The following is a 25,435-nucleotide window of genomic DNA, read 5'->3' as shown; positions in this document are numbered from 1 at the left end:
GATTTGCATCTCTGTTAATATTTAGCAATACTGAGCATCTTTTCATGTGTCTGTTGGCCATCTGGATGTCTTTGAAGAAATATCTCTTTAAATTTTCTACCCATTTTGTATTGGGTTGTTTGGTTTTTTTGATAGAAACTGTATGAGCTGTTTGTATATTTTGGAAATTAGTCTCTTGTTGGTCATGTTATTTGGAAATATTTTCTCCCATTCTGAAGATTATCTTTTTGTTTTGTTTATGGTTTCCTGTGCTGTGCAAAAGATTTTAAGTTTAATTAGGTCCCATTTGTTTATTTTTGCTTTTACTTCCATTACTTTAGGGGCTGGTTTGAAAAAAATATTACTGAAATTTATGTCAAAGAGTCTTCTGTCTATGTTTTCCTCTAGGAGTTTTATAGTATCCGGTCTTACGTTTAGGTCTTTAATCCATTTTGAGTTTATTTTGGGATATGGTGTTAGAGAATGCTCTAATTTTGTTCTTTTACATGCAGCTGTACAGTTTTTCCAGCGCCACCTATTGAATAGACTGTTTCTCCATTGTATATTTTTGCCTTCTTTATCATAGATTAATTGATTATAAATGCATGGGTTTATTTCTGGACTTCTTTCTTCGTACATTGATCTACATCTGTTTTTGTGCCAGTACCATACTGTTTGGATTACTGTATCTCTGTAGTATAGTCTGACGTCAGGGTACGTGATTCCTCCGGCTCTATTTTCCTTCCTCAAGATTGTTTTGGCTATTCTGTGTTCATATATTCTTTTTCAATGAGTTCTTTTAGTATACCTTGACACTATGTCTGGTAGCAACAAATTCTATTACTCTTTCTTTATCTGGGTGTGTCTTTTTTCACCTTCATTTTTCATATTTTTTTGGCTATAGAATTCTTGGTTGATAGTATTTTTGCCAGCTATTTGAATATGAAATTCACTGTCTTTTGGCCTTTCTTGTTTCCAGTGAGAAGTTAGTTGTTAAATGTATTGTTTCTCTCTAATTCTATGAAGGACACAGAACATGGCAGAGTAATAGAGGGTGATTGGTCTTATGGGTTAAACTGATTGATTGGGCAGAGAAGACCTCATTGAGAAGGTAGCATGTGATTTTTTTAAAGGAATATATAAGGCTCATGCATTTCTTTCATAACCTGGTACAGATAGGATTCCTAAATTTGTTTTATTATTGCACCATTTAACACACTTTGTGACTTTGCTAAACATTAATTTCTGGGATATCCAATTTAATTTCTTCCCTTTTTTTTTTAAATAGACTTACATCTGTTTTTTGTTTGGTTGGTTGGTTTTTTGTTTTTTTTTTTTTTTTTTTTTTTTGCTGCTGCAGATTCTTAGCCCTTTATTTTCCCAATTGTTACAGGATTATTTTTATAAAGTTTTTATCATGAAATAATTTATACTTTGTACAAAATTTGGAAAATGCAGAACATTAAAAAAATCTATTTTTTATTAATACCCTGAAATATCCCCTGATAACATTGTGGTACACCTAGTTTTAATTTTTTTCTATAAATATCATTAAGTATAGTTATAATTAGATTAAAAATCTATTTTTCTTATAAAAAAAGTTCCAATTTAGTCTTTATTTTTTTTTCAGATTGTAGTAGTTTGGTTAGCTATTTGTTTGAGTGTGTCATATTTTCTCTGAATACTCAAAAACAGTCTAACATATTTTGGCACATCTACTACCCTAATTTTTGTTACTTCCCATGTAGTTGTATTATGTAATCTTCCATTTACTTGCATGTAAAAAATATTTATGGAGAGTCTTCTGTCCAGAAACTTTTGTGGAAATGTAAGTCTAGTCTTTAACATTCAGCACCATTTACATTTTCAGTATCTCTTTTACTTTCAATTCACTTTATGCTTCCTATGCATGGCTGAGGTTGAAATGACAGATGAATCTCTGGGTATATTCTTTCTATGTGCCTGAATGGTAACCAGCATCTGCACTGGGACCACAAAGCCAGTGTGTACATTTAGACTCCCTTTTTTCTCTGAGCAACAACTAACCTCTATGGGCCAGTCAAGCATTCCAAGATCATTAGAAAAAAAATTACTAACATGTCAGTGTTGTTATGACAACACCACAGGATGCGTCACCTCAGAGAACACACAGCAGCCTTCACCCTGTGTTCATCAAAGGAGGATTCCAGAGTCTGGCTGTTACTCTGTTATCAGTGTGTTGTGAAGATAGCTCAGGTGGCCAGAGTAACTGCCTTCTGTCTTCCTGAAGTATATTAATGACAGAAAAAAAAATCAGAGGCATAGCAACATAATAGACTAGATTTTGTTTTCTTCTTTCTTGTTTTTCTCATCAGGGAATCTGAGACTTGATAATTGGGTTCCATAACTCAGATCACAACTTAATTCTTGATTGCTGTAGCAACTTTTAAATCATGTCTGTCCTTTTTCAAGTGGGTTTTATGATAATGTTTATTATGATTCTGACTGAAACAATTAGCTTAGCATGTATCTTGGTTGGGCATCTTCCTTGAACAAGCATAGAAGTGGTGTTAAAAAGAAATACTGTGTATAATTAAGAATATAGTCTTCTGGTTCAAGTTCAGACTTTGTCATTTACTGAATGAATGACCTTGAGCAATTTAACTTTTAAAAATGTATTTTTCTTGCCATCCTCATGGCCAGTGACCTTCTCATCTTCTTCTTGCACAGATGTCACACTGTTCTGACTTCCACTAGTACGTTTAGTGCTTGTTTTGTTTTTACTACCAAACTTATTTAACATTTCCTTGGTTGGTTACCTTATTTTAATTCTTAGTTTTGGTTAAGCTCTATTCCCTACTTAACATTTGGTTAAATTTTAGTATCACTATTCTTAATGGGGTTTAATATTTTAAAAACATACATATTTTCATGAAAGTACTTAAGATGGTACCTGGAATATTAAAGGATATTAAGCCCTGGAATGCAAATATTTATAAGAAAAAAGTGGAAACTCCTTTCAAATATTTGAATTGTTATGAAATAAAAGAGGAATACTATTTATTCTATTTTATTTCAGAAAGCAAAACCAGGATCAAAGAGCAGATTTATAAGGAAATAGATTTGGTTTAGAATTAGGAGGAACTTTCCAAAATTAGAGCTACTAAAAATGGACTGAGTTGCCTTGTGGGGTAGTGAGTTACACAATACTTAGGAGTTCAAAAAGATACTGGATGACAACCTCTTAAAGACATTTTATTGAAGATTCATAGAGGAAGCCCAGACGTCTTCAAAGGTAAACAACATGGTCACCTTATTTTTGTAATGCTATTTTCAGGGAATAAGAGTCATACCCATATTGTAGACTTCCTATGCTATTATGAAAAAAAAAAACTTCCGTATCATTTCATTTTCATAGTAGATATGGTTTAAATTGAAAAAAAAAAAAGCTAATGAATTTATGGAATAGACAGATTTGTAAAAGCTGTAGCTCTATTTAGCAGTCTCTGCTTTTTCAAAACTTAGTATGTGGTGCCCTTCAAAATCCAACTCAATAAAGTATCTTTGAAATGCCACCTATATTTGGGTTCCGAGTTTAGTAGTCAGTTTCCACTTCTCAAAATTCAGTGAAAACTTGATTTCTTTGACCCACTGTGAACAGTTAAACATTGTAAAAGCTGTTTTTAGAATATTTTCAACTTACAGGAGTGTTTTATTAAAAACTATTTATTTATGCTTTTCAGCATCTATGAAATTGGACTCATTTATTGTTTGAGGATATGAATCTTGGTTACGTTTTATTCAGACTTAATAGAAAATACAAAGGCAGTTTTCACATTTCTAGTATATTGGTGGTTAAAGACTCATTTATTATTGTTAGATCTGTATCTGTCTTACTTGAGAAATATGATCCAGAACCCTTGGCCATAAGATCACTTCCTTTTTTTGTGAGAGAATGAATGAAATTTTCACTTTTTTTCCCCCTAAAAAGAAAAGTATTTATGTTTGAATCACATGATGGTCTTGGTTTGTTTTCACTTTTCCCTAAACTTAGGACAGTGTGTGTATTTTTCGTGGAGACTCAAGAGTAAAAACCTGATCTTATTGCAGGAAATAAGCAGAGGAAGAAAGTTGACCCCTGGACTCTTCCCCTTTGGAGGAAAGGTCAACAATTGTTTTCTTTTTCAGGACAGACTTATCTGTGATGTTAGCACGAAGAATGCTTATGGTAGTGTGTACAGCTCCTTAAAAGGACTGAGATTTCATGTTTATATGTCTCAAAATTATGAGTGAATGAATGACCGTTGACCATTCAACACTAGCTTCAGAAATTCTTCTGCTTTAGGAAGGGTGTAAGGGGATCTCGAGCTCCATGCACGTATTTGGGGAATTTATACTGTGATCTATAGTACCTTGCATTCCCATATTTTCTTATTTAGATGGTATTGGAAATGCAAGAATAAGTATAACTTAATGTTAGAATTTCAGTAAACAAGTGTTAGAAATTCTTATAAACATTTTACGTTAAAAGGATTCTATGCTACTCTGATGCATTTCGTAGGTGGGTTATAATTTCTTCTTTTTATAATTTCTTCTGATTCTAAAATCTTTATGAAACTAATTATGACAACTATTTTCAATGGTTTAATTACCATTAAACTCTGTTCTGTGATTTTAGAGTCTTTTACCATATTATGAATTTATTATTCTGTGAAATATACATGCTATTTTAAGAATAATATTTACATTCTGTATAAACTAAAGGAAATTTTAGAACATTTTATGAACTTAGAGTCCTTACTTATCCCCCACCAATTTACAGAAAGAAGCAACATCTAATAAATCATTTGTAAGTTTTATGTTATGTTTCTCTGTCATCCTTTTGATTTTATAGGGCTATGTATTTCATAGATTTTACATTGCAGTTTGTAAGTTTCAGTTTTTTCTATAAGTAGATACTTTTAAAAAATTGGTTTCATTGTGGTAAGAACACAGCATAAAATCTACTAACAAGTTTTTAACTGTACAATATAGTATTGTTAACCAGAGGACAATGTTGTGCAGCAGATCTGTAGAACTTCTTGCATTACTGGATCTTTATTCCCACAGACGGGACTTTGTAAACTTGAATACACACTGCAGAATTACAGAAGAGAAGGAATAATTTTGTCTCTATATAAAGAAAAAGAATTCCAGTTTTCTGTCCCTGATAGAGGTCCTTAGACACTATAAAGATGTGTTTGATTTTTCAAAGAACATTGTCTTGGAAACTTCATGTATAGTTTGGTCTTTTTAGCTTTCCCTAGACATTTCTTTGAAGAGAATGATGTCCTATAGTGTGGCCATCTGAGTGCAGCCAATATTTAATTTATAAGGCTGCTTCTTGCTACTATCATATCACAATTTAAAATAATTTAATTAAAAAAATGTGTTTGGGAGTCTTCATGAAGTTTGAATATAGTATATGTACATCTGCTTTGATTCACTTAACCACTAATTTCATAATTCAAGGGGAAGAAATGATTAAGTGGGTCTGGTATGAAATGTTTGTAATCTGAACAAGGGGCTGATCTTACGTTTCCTGGGGGAAATTTTTATCATGTTGTAATGCTTTTGTTATGTGTACAAAAAAATTACTTAAATACTTTATTATTTTCCTGTTTTTAACCCTTAGTAACTCTTGACTCATTATATATAAATTATATTTACTCTCACTCGCCATACTATCATAGGTGTGAGGATTTATTGGGTTAACTTTGATTATATTCCCATCATTCCTGACTCCAATCAGTAATTGCTATCAGCAAAGCTTATGGTATATCTCAAACTTTTAAATTTATTTTGGGATAGTGCATTCCCCGATTTTATCTGTCTCCTTTATCATTGTATTTAGCATTTGGGTTGGTTTTCTTGGTTTGAAACAGCTAGATTGACTCACACACTAGTTTCAGTATTTATAATTTAAGTATATTTTTCAAAACCACACTTTATGATTGAGAAGAAGCCTTCTAGTGTTGATAGCATGGATTCTGAAGGTTGCTTATCAGATCACCCATTGACTTTTTTTATACTATATATTATAGTGTAGAAGATGTTTTTTATTTTTACCTTAAAACGTCAGAAGTCATTTTCTTCATCTTGTCAAAAGTTAGAGTTGAAAATTATTATCTTATTTATTCCATTTATTTTCCTCACATTTTAGTGGGAGTATTCAAAATGTTTAAAAATCCATTATTATTTAACTTAAAATGAAGCTCAGAATACCTGACACCATTTAGCCTTTCAGAAATTAGGACAATTAAGAACAATTTAAAACACATTTTATGCCTTTTGACATACAGAATTGACCAGCAGTAGGAGAGAAGAGAATGTGCCCTAAAATTCTACCAGTGATGGAAGAGATGTAAAACATGTTTTGTATGTCAGTTACTGCGAAAGGTTAATAAAGTTAATTGAAGTTAAAACTAATATGAATTTCTTAAAATTAGTGACTTCCTATTTGTCTAAGATCAATTTGGGAAACAAGATATAAATGCCTATAAAGGTCATAATTTGTACAGAAGGCATAAAGAAATTTGACATTGATTCAATGTCAGTCTGAGCTTTTAATGCATTTTCTTTGAGAGAAGGTAAATTTCTTTTAAAATATCGTATTTAGGTAAATCTTTTGATTGTCCTATGAGCATAGGTGTAAATGATAACAAAATATGCTATTGACAACTGATTTTTTTTTATGGTGTGAGGAAAGCTATGTGTGCTTTTTCCAGAAAATTGAAATACGTTTTCTTTCTCATCTGTTATAAAACCATATAGGAAACTCTAATGCTATACTGATTGCTTTCTATAATATTCTTAAGACTTACATCTATCATTCTCTTATTTTTAATCAGTAGGATTTTGATATTTCAATATTTGCTAAAATCAAAATTTAAAAAGATGTTGCTTCCAATGTATCTTTTTGTCATAATTTTAGTTTCTGCAATTCTGTATTTAGCCTGTCTGTAATGTCCTGTTGACAATGACATTTTTAGGGAGGGGTAGCTCTGGGCTTTCAAAAGAAGTCCTGGGAGTTTATCTGAGACAGTCACATTCATAACCAAGCATCTGTGTCTTGTCCTTTCCCTTCATTTTTGAGTCATACATGTTAAGTTCTGTTCTTTATTCTATCCCCAACATTTAACCATTGTCTGGCATATAGCAGGCACTCAGGAAATGTTTGCTGAGTGAGTCATTAAATGATTTTGTAATTCATTCTGTTTTGTTGTTAAGGCCAAAGTGTGAGAACACGTGAAAGCATGTTGTAAAGTAGTGTTTTAATTGTAAAATATTTTTAGATAAAATGAATTCTTTCAGTAAGTTATGGTCATATTTATATGTTCACTATTAACATAAAATCATTTGATTATTTAAACAATATTTCTCTAATTTACTTGTTATGGCTTGCCTGGTATAAAATCAAAAGACAAAAGAAGGATTAGAAATAAAATCATAATGAAGAAATTTTCTGATAATGGGTCCCTATTTGTGATTATTAGTACAACTTCAGTCATTGCCTTTAATATAAAAATTTTAATCTTACTATAATTATCTTTCATTTTCTATCATAATTTTACAATGGGTATTCCAAATTTTGACCTCAAGTCCCTAGTCATCTTTGTTTGTCTTCTTTTCCCATTACTGCTTAATTACATTCAGTCATGGTTCAGTTCAAGACCATTTGTTAAGCATTATTGTTAAGCATTTGTTAAGCAATAAGCATATTGGGGGTACCCATATGAATATGGTACATTTTCAGTACTTGGGGAATCCCTCATCAGTTGCTACCATACTGTGTTTGTTTTTTTTCTTTCTATGTCATTAAACTATGAGTTCCCTAGGAATACAAACTAAACAAGACAAGGATGCACACTCTAAAAACTTTTAGTCAACATAGTATTGAACGTCCTAGCCAAAGCAATCAGACAAGAAAAAGAAGTAAAAAGAATCCAAATTGGAGAGGAAGAAGTAAAACTATCACTGTTTGCAGATGACATGATACTATACATAGAAAACCCTAAAGACACCAGCAGACACTACTAAAGCTCATGAATGAATTTGGTGAAGTTGCAGGGGACAAAATTTATATAAAGAAATCTGTTACATTTCCATACACTAACAATGAACTATCAGAAAGAGAAATTAAGGAAATCAACCCCATTTATAATCACATCAAAAGAATAAAATACCTAGAAATAAACCTTCCTAAGGAGATAAAACACTTGTGCTCAGAAAACTATACATGACTCTGCTGAAAGAAATTGAGGGCAACACAGACAGATGAAAAGATATACTTTGTTCATGGATTGGAAGAATTAATATTGTTAAAATGACCATACTACCCAAGGCAATCTACAGACTCAATGTAATCCCTATCAAAATATCAATGGCATTTTTCACATAATTAAAACAAAAAAAGTTTAAATTTGTATATGGAAACACAAAAAAACCCAAATCACCAAAACAATCTTGAGAAAAAAAGGACAGAACTGGAGGTATCACATTCCCTGTCTTCAGACTATTACTACAAAGCTACAGTAATCAAAACAGTATGGTACTGGCACAAAAGCAGGCACATAGATCAATGGAACAGAATACAGAGCTCAGAAATAAAACTATGCAGTATGGTCAATTAGTCTACAACAAATGAGACAGGAATATACGATGGAGAAAAAACAGTCTCTTCAATTAATGGTGCTGGGAAAATTGGACAGCTACACAGAAAAGAATGAAATTAGAATGTTTCATCATTAGCAACATTATTTATCACAGCCAAGATATGGAAACAACCTAAGTGTACATTAACAGACAAATGCATAAAAAGCTTGTGGTATGTATGTACAATGTATAATACAACATGATAATAGTAGTACAATATGTGTACTACTCAGCCATACAAAAGAATGAAAGTTTGCCATTTGTAGCAACAGTGATGGACCTGGAGAGTAGTTTGCTTAGTGAAAGAAGTCAGACTCAGAAAGACAAATACTATATGTTATCACTTATATGTGAAATCTAAAAAATACAACAAGCAAGAGAGTATAACTAAAAAGAAACAGATTCACAGATATAGGGAAGAAACTAGTGGTTACCGGTTGTTGGGGGGAGGGTCAACATAGGGTAGGGGATTAAGGGGTGCAAGCTATTATGTGTAAAATAAATGTGGTACAAGGATATATTGTACAACACAGGGAATATAGCCAATATTTTATAATAGCTATAAATGGAGTATAATCTATGAAAATTTTGAATAACTATGTTGTACACCTGAAACTACTATACTATTGTAAATCAATTATATTTCAATAAAAAAGAATAATCATAAAAAAAGAACACACACACAATATCTTATCCACCTATACTTCTTCAGCACCCAGTATAGTCGCTGGAATAAAACAGGTATTCAGTTGATGTTTAAATGAACAGACTCACTAAGATTTTAGCCTTCATTACAAGGGTGCATATAAATCCAAATTCTTCTTTCACCTTAACTTTTTAAAGTAAGATGGCAGGTATTTGTTATTGCCATTTTATAACTGAGGAAACAGAAGCAAATCATAGAAATGATTTACCATACACTGTGGTGCTAGCACCCTGCCTGCTGATACCTGTCTCAGAATTATTTTATTGAGGAAAGCAACCTATGCAGAAAGCTAATTGTAGGAGTGTTAAGAGTCCAGCAATTTTCCAACTTTTATAGAAGCAGATACTTTTTTTCAGGGTTGAGTCAACGTGCCCCTGATGACAAGTTTCTATTGGGAAAAAGAAATAAGCTTTTTTCTTAATCTTAATAGCTTCATTCATTCTTGAGAATCTGTTTTGTACTAGTCACCATTTTGTGGTAGATGTCAAGGACACAGCGATGAATAAGCCATATTTTTTTAAATTGAAGTATAGTCAGTTTACAATGTTGTGTCAGTTTCTGGTGCATAGCATAATGTTTCAGTCATACATTTACATACATATATTTCTTTTCATATTCCTTTTCATTATAGGTTATTATAAGATATTGAATATAGTTTCCTGTGTTATACAGTATAAACTTGTTATTTATCTATTTTATGTATAGTAGTTAGTATCTGCAAATCTCAAACTCCCAATTTATCCCTTCCCACTCCCTTTCCCTCTGGTAACCATAAGTTTGTTTTCTATGTCTATAAGTCTGTTTCTGTTTTGTAAATGAATTCGTGTCATGTTTTTTTTTTTTTTAGATCCCACATGTAAGTGATACCATATGGTATTTTTCTTTCTCTTTCTGGCTTACTTCACTTAGAGTGATGATCTCTAGGTCCATCCATGTTGCTGCAAATGGCATTATTTTATTCCTTTTTATGGCTGAATAATATTCCATTGTATGTGTATACATCACAATTTATTTATCCAGCCATCTGTTTATGTACATTTAAGTTGTTTCCATGTCTTGGCTATTGTAAAAAGTGCTGCAGTGAACATTGGGGTGCATGTATCTTTCTGAATTAGTGTTCCCTCTGGATATATGCCCAGGAAGCCATCTATTTTTAATGAGCTCCCATCCTGGTGAAGGGAAACCCAATCCATTGTGATAAACATCCAATATGTTGTATTAACTGCTAAAATAGAAAAGGTTTGCTTTTTGCTTGTTTGTTTATTACTGTCTATAAAGTACTTACTATAAGCAAGGCCTTAGACCATGCACTTTATATACACAGTCTCATTTAATCATGGCAACAGCCCTATAAGGTCAAATCGCTATTCTCATGTTACAGACCCGAAAATAAGGATACGAATATTGTGTTGTGAGGCCCTATAATTGGTTCTTAATAGAAAAATTGGAGAAGGAAATTAGAAATAGGAGAATGCCATGATCCTGTTAGTTAAATAGGACTCCTAAAATATTTATTTAAAGCATAGTCTTAATAGAAGAGCGACAATTTTCACCAGAAATTTTTAGTCTTTTAATCATTTGTGAAGTCTTTTCTGGATCACATTTTGTCTTGAGGATTTCATTTCTGGCATGGGTCCCTGAATACATGAGGAAAGGACATCTTAGAATGTTCCCATTGGCTGGAAGTGTGGAAATTTCTGAGGGATTTTTCTGGTTAGGCCCAGTAAGAGCAGAAGTTATGCTGCAATTTTTAGTCTTGGAGTGTTTCAGGATTCAGGAAGTTGAGTTCAATGAACTTGGAAATAATGATGAGAAATCCAGAAACAAGATTTAAAAATTGGTGATTTCCATGCCCTGTTCCTGGATTTTCCCATGGTGTCACATACTTACATTATTTTGCACATGGGTTGTTGAATAAGGCAGCGTGTGTAACAGTTGACCTTATAACCGGATACCTTTCACTGGTTTTAGGACATACTATGTGTATTGACTTGAGAAGAAATATGAGAAGAAAAGTTAAAACTAAAATTCTGAATATAGTAAAATGTCAGAGAAAGCAGAGGCTCCATTGTTTTTCATTACTAGAATGTTACTGCTTTCAATGTTTCATTAATGAAGTACTGAAATACTAATATTTGAAAGTAAAAACAATAAGGACTGTCTGAGTAAGGGGAACTCATAAAATACGGGTTTTTTTTTTTAAAAAAGAAATACAATTTTATTATAGTCAACTTGATTCAGCATTGTGAAAGAGACCCGTAAGTTAATGTTCTGCTACTCACTTGAGCTGTTAATAAAGTGTTAATAAAAAGCAACTCATAGAACTTGCTTTAATGGCTATTTAAGAGTCAGAGTAATTATATGATCCAAATGGCAAACAACTGGAAATGTTTCAACTATCTAATTTGGTGTAGTTTATTTTAATAGATTAAAATTGCCCTGAAATAGCAATCTTGTTTACAGTTTTAATGATGTTTAATTTACATTCATCCACATTGATGTATTAAAAATTTGGAAATTGTGCGATGTGATTTAATCACTTGTGTACTTCCACAGATAGAAGTAAAACAATTATTTCACATTTCTGCAAGCTAATTAATTCAGGTCCAGCCTAATTCTGGGTTGATCTGTCTGTCTTGAATTTCTCCTCTAATCCTCAATAACTATGGACAGCCTGACCTTTTCTCAGGTTATCTGGCAAAAGATTATGAAAGTAATTGTTTGTAACTCTAAAGTATTTCTTTCTGAGACTAAGAATTATTAGTTTCTTAAGCTCCTGCTCACGTGATATGTTTTTCAGAGATTGTATCATCCAGTTTGCCCTCTAATAGACAGTCTCTTATTTGTCACTACATCCTGAACTGAATGCCGTAATCTAGATATGGTCTGGCCAAGAAGGATTGGAAGTGATTGATGTAGAAACCAGGGTTCCATTAATGTAAAGTGGTGCTTTTTTCCCCCAGGAAACATATTATGCTTTGGATTCATGTTGAAGTGGTTATCAATTACCATACTCCAGATAATTTTGAAGTAAACTGCTTTAAATAAGTTCTTCTGCCTTTGAATTTTGTCTTTGTAAATTATTATCACTGTTAAATCTCATCTTAGTTTTAGCATATTTCTCTAGTTTTAGAAATATTTTTGAAGACTTATTCTGTTCCTGTATTATATATTCCTTCTGGAACACATGTTTTAGCATGTCTTCAAGAATGTAAGGGAAAAGGAGGAAAACATAGTTGGGAAATCCTATTAAAACACATTATGAGAATACCTCAGGATGACAGAGTAGAAGGATGTGGAGCTCACCTCCCCCCATAAACACATCAAAAATACATCTGCATGTGGAGCAGTTCTCATGGAAAACTAACTGGAAACTAGCAGGAGAACTCCTATACAACCAAAGCTCCAAGAGAGACCACCACAAAACTGGGTAAACTGTAAAAAAGGCATCGGGTCTGATCCTGCACCCCAACGGGGATGTGTAAGGAAGAGAAGGTCCTCAAAGGCAGAATTTCACCCTGGGGAGTGAGCAGGTCAAGCCACAACATGGGCAACTCAGTCTTGGGGTCTGTGTGAAATAGATGAGCCCCTTTGCCTGCTGGGAAACCCACTGAGATAGACAGAAGGATTGGGGAAGCCTAGACTCTCCTTGTGAGGTGTGCACACATGCTGGCTTGCCAACAATGAGGGCAGAGAGAGCCCTGCACTGGCAGCTGCTGCCTTACCACTTTGTCAATCCAAAGTGATGAACACGCTGGTCCAGCTCACTCTACACCACAGCCTGTTATGAGATCTGAGCAAAGACTTGGCCAGGCCACACAGAGACAGACCAGAGTGCCTGAGGTGTGATCTGGGTGGGGCTGCAAAGGTAATTGTCAGTGCTCCCATAGGGTGGCAGTTGGGCCCACAGTGGCAAATGTCAGTGCATACACAGGTGGAGCAGCACCATACGAGCACGCTGCAGCTAAGGGCTGAATCTCAGGCAGACAAGCCTTGCTTCAGCAATTGCCTCCTTTGGGGCAGGGCAGATATTCAAGGGAAACAGAGCCTGATTGAACTTGACCCTTAGGGCTTCTAATCCAACAACTAGGGAGCGCACCCTGTCTACGGCAGGGCAGTGACAGCTACGGAGCAGAGAGGAAGTACTGCCTCCCATCCTGCACAAGCTGTAGACCCTCCAACATCAACCACATTCCCTATCAAGGGTATAATGGCCAGTACATCCTGAGGAAAGATATGGCTGACATCCATACCAAAAGGAACCCTCACACCATAAACACTGGATGCGCACAGTCTACACAGGGACACTCTGACATAACCATCTCTTCAAGACAACAGTGGATAACTGTTTCTCCTAAATGCATAGAGACAGGGAGAGTTAAGTAAAATGAAAAGGCAGAAGAAATACTCCCAGTACATACCTATCAACAATTCTTTAAACATCAACGGACTAAATGCTCTAATCAAAGATACAGAGTGGCAGAGAGGATTAAAAAAAATCAGAACCTACAATATACTCCCTACAAGAGACTCACTTCAGGGCAAAAGACACATACAGACTAAAAGTGAGGGGATGGAAAAATATATTTCATGTAAATGGAGATGACAAAGTGAGGGTGGCAATATTCATATCAGACAAAATGGATTTTAAAACAAAGGTCATAAAGAAAAAGAAGCATTATATGGGTCAATGAAAGAAGGATATATACACATCCAATATAGGAGCACCTAAATATATAAAACAAATACTAACAAACATAAAAGGAGAAAGGAGCTATAAGAGCATAATAGTAGGAGACTTTAACAGCCCACTGACATTAATGGACAGATCATCCAGAGAGAAAAATCCTTGAGTCAACAGACGTCCTAAAGGCACAATAGGCCAGTTGGACTTAATTGATATCTACAGGACACTACAAAGGTAAAAACCAGAATACATATTCTTTTCAAGTGTGCAAGGAACAATAGGATAGATTACATACTAGGTTACCAAAAAGCCTCAAAAAATTAACAGAATAGAAGTTATTTCAAACATCTTTCCTGAGCACAATGGTGTGAAGCTAGAAATCAACCACAGAAAGATAAAAGGGAAAAGAACAAGCTCATGGAGACTAAACAACATGCTATTAAAAACCAATGGGTCCACTGATGAAATCAGAGACATCAGATAATACCTTGAGACAATGGGAAGTGAAAACACAACCTTACAAAAATCTATGGGATGCAGCAAAAGCAGTTCTAAGAGGGAAGTTCATAGGATTCCTCAAGAAATAGGAAAACCTCAGATAAACAACCTAACCTACCACCTAAAAGAATTAGAAAGAGAAGGATTTGGGGGGGGGGGGGGAGGCTTCATTGCCATAGTCAGAAGGAAGGAAATATTAAAGATCAGAGAGGAAATAAATAAAATGGAGATCAAAACACCATAGAAAAGATCAATAAAACCAAGAACAGTTTTTTTAAAAGATAAAAAAAATCAACGAACCCTTAGCCAGGTCACCAAGAAGAAGAGAGAGGGCCCAAATAAACAAAATAAGAAATGAGTAAGGAGAAATAACAACTGATGCCATAGAAATACAAAAAAATCATAAACGAATACTATGAATAGTTACATGCCAACAAATTGAACAACCTGGAAGAAATGGACAAGTTTTTAGGAACATACAGTCTGCCAAAACTGAGTCAACAAGAAACAGGTAATTTGAACAGATTGATCGCTAGAAGTGGAATAGAATTTGTAGTTAAAAGAAAAAAAATACTCCCTGAAAACAAAAGTCCGGGACCAGATGATTTCACTGGGGAATTCTACCAAACCTACGAAGAAGCACTTACCCCTGTCCTTCTCAGACTGTTCCAGAAGACTGAAGAGAAGGGATACTCTCAGATTCATCCTATGAAGCCACCATCACTCTGATACTGAAACTAGACAAAGACACTACCAAAAAAGAAAATTACCGGCCAATATCATTGATGAATATAGATGCAAAAAATCCTCAACAAAATATTAACAAACTGAATCCAATGATACATAAAAAGGATCACACACAGTGATCAAGTTGGATTCATTCCAGGGTCACAAGGATGGTTCGCTATATGCAAATCAATCAATATGATGCACCACACTAAGAAAGGGAAAGACAAACACTATCTGATCTTCTCAACTGACACAGAAAAAGCACTTGACAAAATTCAATGTGTATTCATGATAAAAACTCTCACCAAAGTGGGTATAGAGGGAACATATCTCAACATAATAAAAGCTATTTACAACAAACCCACAGCATACCTAGTACTCAATGGTGAGTATATTAACAATATTGCCTAAAGCAATATATAGATTTAATGCAATTCCTATCAAATACCCATGACATTTTCACAGAACTGGAACAAATAATTCTAAAATTTATGTGGAACCACAAAAATCCCAGAATTGCCAAAGCTATTCTGAGGGAAAAGAACAAAGCTGGAGGTATAACCCTTCCTATATTACAATCCTACAATAATCAAAACAGTGTCATATTGGCACAAAAACAGATGTATATAGAATAATGGAACAGAGTAGAAAGCTTGGAAATTAACGCATACACCTATAGTCAGTTAATCTACAAGAAAGGAGCCAAGAATATTGAGCAGAGTAAATACATTTCTCTTTAACGAGTGTTGTTGGGAAACCTGGATAGCTACATGTAAATCAATGAAATTATAACACTCCTTCATACCACATACAAAAATAAACTCAAAATGGTTCAAAAATCTAAGTATAGGACACCATAAAGATCCTAGAAGAGAATGTAGGCAAAACATTCTCTGACATAAATCACAGAAATTTTTTTGGGTCATTCTCCTAAAGGAGAAGAAATAAATGCAAAAAAAAAAAAAAAAAAAAAAGAGAGAGAGAGAGACTCAAACTTAAAAGCTCTTGCACAGCAAAGGCAACTATCAAGAAAACAAAAAGAAAACTTATGGAGTGGAAGAAAATACTTGTAAATGATGTGATCAACAAGGGGTTAATATCCAAAATGTACAAACAGCTCATACAACTCAATATCAAATAAACAATCTGATCAAAAACCAGGTAGAAGACCTAAATAGACATTTCACAAAGAAGGTATGCAGATGGCCAACAGGCACATGACAACATGCTCAACATTGCTAATTATTAGAGAAATCCAAATTAAAACTACAACGAGGTATCACCTCACATCAGTCAGAAGGGGCATCATCAAGTAGTCTACAAATAATAAATGCTGGAGAGGGTGTGGAGAAAAGAAGGAACCTCTCCTACACTGTTGGTGGGAATGTAAATTGGTGCAGCCACAATGGAAAACAGTGTACTGCTTCCTTAAGAAACTAAAAATAGAGCTACCATATGGTCCAGCAAATCCCACTTCTGGGTCTATATCCAGGAAAAATGAAAACTCTAATTCAAGAAGATTCATGTACTCTAATGTTCATAGCAGCACTATTTACAATAGCCAAGACATTGAAATAACTCAAGTGCCCATCAACAGCACTTGGCCTAAAAAGATGTCATGTATATATATAATGGCGTATTACTCAGTTATAAAAATGAATGAAATATTGCCATTTGTGGCAACATAGATGGACCTAGAGAATATTATTCTTAGTGAGGTAGGTCGGACAGAGAAAGACAAATACTGTATGGTATCACTTATATGTGGAATTTAAAAACTAATACAAATGAATTTTTATACAAAACAGAAGTAGACTCGGAGACATTGAAATTTATGGTAAACAAATGGAAGTGGGGAGGAGGTGCAAATTAAGAGTGTGGGATTAACAGATACAAAATACTATGTATAAAATAGATAAACAACAATGACTTACTCTGCAGCACAAGGATTATATTTAATATCTTGTAATAACTTATAATGGAATACAATCAGGAAAAAAATAACTGAATCACTATGCTGTGCACCTGAAACTAACACAATATTGTAAATCAACTATATGTCAATAAAAAAGAAAAAAATGATGCTGTTTTAAATGTTTTAGCAATAATTGTTGGTATTTTTATAGCATATACTCCCCACTTTCAGTATGGTAAAAATCTTCACTCATATTTACATATATTCTCAGAGGTAATTACTAACAGTAATGCATTCATAATCACATGATACATCTGTTCAAATGATCTAGAGTATCTTTACTAAATATTTTTACTTTTTCAGTGATAACCTGTTTTCCCCATTTTAATTATTTCTCAATATTTTAAAGTGAGTTTAATGAATGCATTCATGTGATTGTTACCATGAGTGACAATTTAAAGCTGTTTCCTGTGAAATTCACAGTGTTTTTAGTTCTCTTCTGAAAATACCCATAAAGTTGTCAGGCTTAACAATAAATCAGTTTCTTTTTCCTCTATATTTTTTAGTTACATACTCTTTGATTAATATTATTTTAAAATTTTCTACAATTTAGTCCTTAGGGCTTTGATGTCTGTTTCTGTGGTCTCTTTGAGTTTCAGGAAAAGATGTAAACAAAGAAACTGCATTGGATTGTGCTCTACCTCAAGGTCCTGGGTTTAATCCCCAGTACCTCCTCTGAAAATAAATAAACCTAATTACCCCCCGCCCCGCCGAAAAAGTTAAACACACACACACAGAAACTGCACTGGGTTATGCTCAGCCTCACCTCCCCATATAATAGTGGATTGCTAGCTATCCTTCAGTATGAAGTAGTGCTGACTCTCTGTGAAGCTTTTCATAACTCAATTAAAACCGAAAAACCACTCCGTCTTTAAATCTTCTCGTTGCTCTGCCCGTATTGCTAACAAAGTATATGTATCCCTTGATGTTACTCCTTAAATTTTCTGGTTATACAGAAGAGTATAAACATTATTGCATCTATTTTTTGTATACTTTGTCCACTGTCATTTCACAAGTGTTGCGCCGTGTCTTAGTCCTCTGTTTATGCCAACACAAAGCACAGTGTCAGGTGTGGAATAAGCGCTCAGTATACGTCATCAACCGAGGACATGAATGAGTGAGTGACATCTACCTCTGGTCTTTCCTCTGCTCTCAGGTCTCTGGTCTAGAGCACTGGCGACATTAACTTGCTTCTGGTCTTACGATTTCCCCGTGTTTTGCTCTCTTTTAAGTTAATTTTACCTGGATTCCCCATAGAAAAAATTATTCTTTGCCTTTTCTTGGTAAATGTGATTGAAGGTATGAATGGCTAAAGTAAGTATTGGGCTGCTATTAATTTTTTGTTCAAGAAAAGATTTCTTTTTCCTTAAAGGCTTACCTTTGTTTTAAAATATGACTGTGTCAAGAAAGCGGGCTAAAAGATATTTTTGGATTAGTGTTTACAGCTATTAATTTATTCTTATGAGCTATTGCCCTCAAGCTGGCATGAGGGAAATTTCTCCTTTGTCTCATCTTTATTAATTTTTTAATATAAAGGTATTTTTCACCTTCAAGATAACTGTTTAAACTTCTTAAAGTTTTAAAAATAAACATGCTGCACATTTGTTGTAAAACCTTAGGAAGGTTTTTATGATTTTCAAGAGAAAATAGATACAGTAAAATATTACTCGGCCATAAAAAAAGAATGAAATCTTGCCATTTGCAACAACAGAGGACTTGGTGGCTTGCTGCGTCTAGCGCAGCTTGGGACCGTGTCTGAGGATGGGCGACGCAAGACTTAAGAAATAGAGACAAAGTAAAGAGCAAAGATGGGACCAGGGGACTCAAGATCTCATGGATCTAGAGCGTCGACAGCCTGGTCAACATCCTATTTATTAGGAGTATACAGCTCAGAAAAAAATGCAATCAGAGAGGTAGGGCTTTAGATATTCCATGCGATCAGCACTGAGTTCTGCTTGCTGGTTAACTGATTAATTTCAGGCCCACCCCTTCCAGGAGCAGTCACCCTCCTCGGGGTATGCACATTTTCTAAGTCCATCCTGTTACTGCCTCCGGGACATCTCGAGAGAGCAAATACTTCCTTTGGTTAAACAGCATGCTTTCATGCCAGAACAAAGTTCTGTTAATGGATGATCTGGCTTTCCAGGACCATCCATTGTTTTACCCTAAGGAAATATCTGCCCTCCTTCTGCCCTTATGGTTAATGTCAGGATTTCGCCTCACAAATTTCATCTACTGTGTAAAGCATTAAAACAAAGCAAACGTGTGCATTTTCAGCAAGTAAGTGTGAATACAATATTTTAAGCTCATGGAAATTTAGATGCGGCTTGTTTTCTAGTTTCTTGATTTCCAATAGCTTCTTTCCCAGCAGCTTGTTTCCCAGCAGTGGCTCATATGCTAAGTGAAGTAAAGACAAATACTGTATATCACTTATAAGTGAAATCTCAAAAATAAAACGAAGATATATATAACAAAAGAGAAACAGACTCACAGATATAGAGAACCAACTAATGTTACCATTCAGGAGAGGGGGCGGGGGAGGGGCAGGGGAGGGGGAGGGGATCAAGAGGTACCAGCTGTATGTATAAAATAAATAAGCAGCAAAGACATATTGTACAGTCCAGGAAAATATAGCCATTATTGTACAATAATTTTAAATGGAATATAATCTATAAAAACATTTATAGTTATGTTATCCCCCTGAAATGAATATAATATTATAAATCTACTATACTTCAATTAAAAAAAAGGAAATAGCAACTTTTAATTTGGGGGTCAACAGAAGAAGAGCCCACGCAGCGAGCAGAACACACGTGATGAGGAATTTCGTGAGCGGCTCTCTAAGATGCGCGCTTGCCTGCGTAGGCTGCGCTTGCACTTGGCTGGAAGAAATGATGCCTTACCGTGCAGCAGAGTTTAGCACATGGCAGCTGTGAGCTTGATACAAAGCTGGTGTTTGCACACGTTCAGCAGCCCTGTGGTGAACAAGCAAACAGGCAATTTTCAGGGAGCCATAAAAACTGAATTTAACCTGGGGCACTGTGGGAATGGTCAGCAAGGGAATTTTGTGAGTGACCAGCCAAAGTGTCTGCCATCACTTCTTGCCCAAAACAATCACCAGCCCTGTGTTTCAATCAACTTTGTAACAAGAGTTATGTAAGTGGAAGGATGTGACACCAATTAAAAGGAGAGGAATGGAGTGAGTAAAATCTTGTTAAAGGACTGCCCCCTGTCAGGCCGTTAATTCATTCAACGTGTACTAAGTATATCCATGGGCCAGGAAATGGTAGCTACACAGATTGTGACTAATTTAATTCTTACAACAATGCTATGAAATTCGAAATTTTTTTTTACTTAGCAAGTGGTGAAATTGGAGGTCAGTGAACTAAAGGAATTTCCATACGCCTCTGAAGACAGTAAACTGTAATACTGTGTCTTGCGGCTGTGGTGCTGGCTGTCCTCACTCACAGGAGTGTTACGGAAGTCTTTATGGGCACTGACATTTGTAAGGGATCATTTTCTCAACTCTGGAAGGAAGAGGCCCTAATAACGGTGTATGAAGTCTTTGTGAGCCGTGGAGGCAGCGAAGTATAGCCCTGACGTGGAAGACTGCGAAGCGCATGCTCCTCTTAAGATTCATTAGCGCTACTGACTGCTGATCATTGCTAATAATTCAAGTGGTTTTTATAAAGGAAAATACCTTAAATATATTAAAATCAGTTCTTATTCTTGTGCCAGTCAAATGTCAATCCCTGTAAAAAGAAAAGGATGAAGTGTGTGGAGAAGATTCAGATATAAAGATGGTGCTGAAGGCCGGGACTGTGTTCTGCGCACTATGGCTCATGACATCAGGGGATGCTATTTGAGAAAGGAATAGAGGACAGCTCACAAAGACTCCCAGTACTGTGTTCAGAAGGCAGCTTAATGACCTAAGCAAGAGGTCTTTTAATTGAAATTTAAGGTGGCCATTAAAAATGAAGCTTGGACATGTTTGGACAACTGGATGTCAGAAGGCAGAGAAAGAAAATACCTTTCGTTGTGCAATAATTGATAGTAAAAAGCAGCAGGGAGGAAGGAACGATTGTTGTGGCTTCTGATAGCTACATACTGACATGTCTTTCATGAGTAATAAGTTGAAATAGGAATTTAATACATCCCAGTCCTGTGAGTACTAATCACTAATACCTGGCAGCTCTGTGACTCAATGGAAGAGGAAACTTTGTGTTAGAAGATAGATCTGAGCGAAACAAGATTAGTGAAGAAGTAGGTCTCTGTGTAAACCAGTCAAAACATGAGAGCAGTACAGGCAAGTTAACAAGACAGGTAAGTTACAGTGATGGTTTCTGCTTATTCTAAACAGAAGTTGGCTACAAGATGTGACTGAAGCCTTCTTAACAGAAGTTGTTAAACTAACACAAAATGAAGGTACATGTAGAGAGCAGAGCACATGATAGAACTGTTTTACTTGCTTTGGTGAAAATTCCTTCTTCTTAAGAAATTATAGAAATTAATGGATTAATCCTCTGAATATATTTCTTTCTAGCAAGGATGGTTGGTTGTGAAAATGAAATGATAGTAATCTCAGGAGACTGTGATCATATTATCCTAGAGTTCGTAAGAGCCAAGGAAAGAAACACTGGGTAGAGTGAGATAAGCTTCCTGATCTTCAGAAAAGTAGAAACCGGAAGTTCTTGAAAAGATTAAAAATAATTTCATGGAATAAGATTCAAAATACTATTTAATGGAAGACAATATCCAGTATATCTCTCTCTTTCTCTCTCTCTCTCTCACACACACACACACCCTGCTTTTAGTCTTTAGCTTCATCTAAAGGAAATATTAAATAGTGAATAAAAAGAAATGATAAAAAATCATTTGAAAAGTCTATGTACATTCTCTTACAGTAACTGAATTTTCATCCATAAATTTATTCCTTAATAAGTTATAGAGCACCTATTACATGCCAAGCATATAAAAATTTAGATGTTGGTCTTTTAAAAGTATTTGTAAAATAATAGATTATGAATCACTTACAACCTATTCCTTTCAGCTTCCCCAAACTGTTGTTAATTTGGAATTTGAAGAGTCAAATTTAAAAACATATTAAAATTTGGTAGATCTTAACAATGATTAACATGTGTCCTTAACTGAATAATTATTGTAGAATTTTCATTTTTATTGTCTTCATTTTTGTGAGAATTTGCCCTCTGTCTAGAAGTGGGAATCACTGGATTAATTTGGTAAAATTCCTCCCAACTTTAAAATACTTCGTATTTTTTTCAGTGTTAAATTTGAGCCAGATTGATCAAAACCTTCCATGTGGGGAGTAGATTTTCCCTGAATACAATTAAACACAATTAGAAGTTTTCTTTTTATAGTTCTATCAAGTAATCTTGTAGTAAGTAATACTCTATATATTCTTTTGAATATATACTGTATATCTATAAATGCATATTATTAAGTGTAAAAATAAAATACAGGATTTTCTAAGCAGAAGCATAGATGTTGTCACTTCTTTTCAAAGCTAAAAATAAAAAACAAACCCAAAATCACTTCTTTGAAAATAACTGCTGGTAATTGAGAGCTTGCACTATGATCCAAACCCAGGGCTATCTGCGTTGCTTTGTTACGTTTCATACAACAGCAGAATGAGGTAGGTATTACCATCTCCATTTTACCACTGGTAGATTACAGAGAGTCAGTAAAAATATAATATTTATTTCATATACACAGGCTGATAGTTTTGCAACAATGAACTTTTTAATATTTAGTTTTTACTAAATATTTTCCCCTGCATAACTCAAATGGATAATAAACAGGATTAACATAACAGCTACTGTCATTTATGATTTGTGAAGTAGTCTAAATTCAATATTTAACCTAAAAAGCCCTTTATGCTTTTGACTAAACTGTCAGATCAATCTTTTATCTCATAAGCTTTAGTCAAAGAAGGACAGAGTGACAACTTCCAAGACCAGTGTTTAGAAAGCTGTGTTCACAAATGTAGTCACACATGTTGATCTTGGTACATATTGACCACGTCCTTTATCTTACTCCCCTGAGTGCTGTCACTTCCTTTCATGTATTTTTTCAGTTAGGGTGGTGCTAACTATGATAGATAAAAAATGTTCTGTGTTTAGAAGCTCCTCTATTTTAGGTTAGGTTTCAGAAGATTTTGTTTCCCACTGCTGGTAAGTTCAAAGTGGCTGAAGGGAATTCATCTCGTAAAGCCCAGATGAATTTCCAACTAGTAGCTGTGAGATTTAAACTATACAAATATTATGAAATCTTAAATCAGGCATAATCCTTTTTCACTTGGTCTGTCTGCTTTTATCTATATTGAAATTAGGTTGAAACAAGATGTCTCCCTTTTTGATGATCTCCAGAAGTGGCTTAGAAGAGCTTCAGTAGCTCCTGAGTCCCCAGCAACAGTCTCTGTGTTTCCTTCATGTTCTTGAATGAGCATTCACCTTACCCAGGATTAACATTAAGCCCACAAATACGCAACGTTCTAGTCACACATTCAAAAGTTTTTTTTTTTTTTCATCTCTCACTGGTAAGCTGCCGACTGCATAAACATGGCATTTTTCACGTGTGTTGTAACTTAATTTTAGTAGTTACCTTAGATTTTGCAGTGATGGATCTGTGGACACAGCTGAAGGGAGTATTAAGGGAAACCTCTTGAGAAAGGATGTGAAAGTAAAGGAGAGCAAATTAAGGGCTGAATATAGCATCATGACCTTCTGGAGCCCAGAGCTGAAGAAAGAACGAGACCTGAGAAAAGATGAAGCTTCCAAAATCACTGTTTGGAAGGAACAGTACAGAATTGTGCAGGAGGAAAACAAGAGGGCTGGCGTAAGGCCAAATGATTCTCCAGCGCCTGGGCACCCTGTGTGGAGTGACGGGCGTCACAGAGCACTCGCAGGTGGCTAGGACTGCATGTTGCAAGCCCTTGAGAGTTTTCGTTTTTGCCTGTGACTTGTGTGTTACTAGGATTCTCACCCCATCCCTCCTTTAAAAAGTTCATTTAGTTTTTTTCTTTTTTTAAAGAAGCTAATCCAAGTCCACTTTCAAATGACACTACTCTGCTTCATGACTAGTATATAATATTGTAATATATATAGATAGTCTATAAATATACATAAAATTATAGCAGAGTACGCTCAATACTCTTGTCCCTAGTCGTCGTACATTGCTGTCATTCATCTCACTTATCCACATGCTGTGATCACACAATACATTATTACTGCTATTACTTCGGACAAAGTTATGTAGCAGGTCAGTTAAGGACAAGAAAAAGAGAAGATTTTATTTTAGCTTTATTTGTTCTTTTTCCATTGCTCTTTCTTCATATAGATACAAGTTTCATTTTCCTTCTCCCTGAAGAACTTCTTTTCACATTTTCCTGCAGGGCAGGTTTGCTGGCAGTGAATTCTCTCAGTTTTTGTTTGAGAAAGTTTTCATTTCTTCTTTACTTTTGATGGATTGCATTAAATAGAATTCTAGGTTGACTTTTTTTAATACCTCAACACCAAATATTTCACCCCTGCGCCTCTTGTTTGCGTTATTTGATCTAAGATAAATTGTTGATTTTCAGTTTGTTTAGCAAATTTTTTTTTTGGAGGACAGAGTGACAACTTCCAAGCTCTTTACATTCAGTGCTGAAACTGGAAGTCCCCTTGTGGTTACTCAACCAAAACTTTTGTCCACTGGCCAGTAAAACCAATGTATTGACACTAGATTGTAATGAAGGAAAGTGCAGCGTTTATTGCCAGGTACCAAGCTGGGAGTACAGGTGGCTAATGCTCAAAGGCTCAGACTCCCTGATGGATTTCAGGGAAAGGGTTTTAAAAGCAGGGTAAGAGAGAGGGTCGCAGGGTGCGTGATCAGCTCATGAGCCTTCTTCTGACTGGCTGTGGTGAGTCAACATCATCCACCTTCTGGTTCCAGCTGGTCTGGGGTCTCGTGATGGTGGTGATGAACATGTAGTTAGCTTCTTCCATCTGGTGAGGATTTCAGTATCTGCAAAATAGCTCAAGGATATGGCTCAACTATTATCTTTGGCCCTTAAGGGGGAACTAAAGGTCCTTGACTTTGTTTAATGATTAACTATTATTATTTTGTCTTGCTTGACTGTTTTTCATTGTTTCTGCATTTTCTCACTTTGACTAAATTTGTTCTTTGGAAC

General features: G+C 34.9%; 1 protein-coding gene across 1 annotated transcript in view; it reads left to right on the top strand.

The window, feature by feature from the left end:
• GUCY1A2 (guanylate cyclase 1 soluble subunit alpha 2) overlaps window positions 1–25,435 on the top strand; it is a 257,916-nt gene that overhangs the window by 82,275 nt on the left and 150,206 nt on the right. The gene's annotated exons all lie outside the window — the stretch shown is intronic.

The sequence above is a fragment of the Camelus dromedarius genome, chromosome 34 (genome assembly GCF_036321535.1).
Source record: "Camelus dromedarius isolate mCamDro1 chromosome 34, mCamDro1.pat, whole genome shotgun sequence".
Taxonomy (NCBI): Eukaryota; Metazoa; Chordata; class Mammalia; order Artiodactyla; family Camelidae; genus Camelus; species Camelus dromedarius.
The sequence above is the reverse complement of the archived record's forward strand: the minus strand, read 5'-3'. Positions and strand labels throughout refer to the sequence as shown.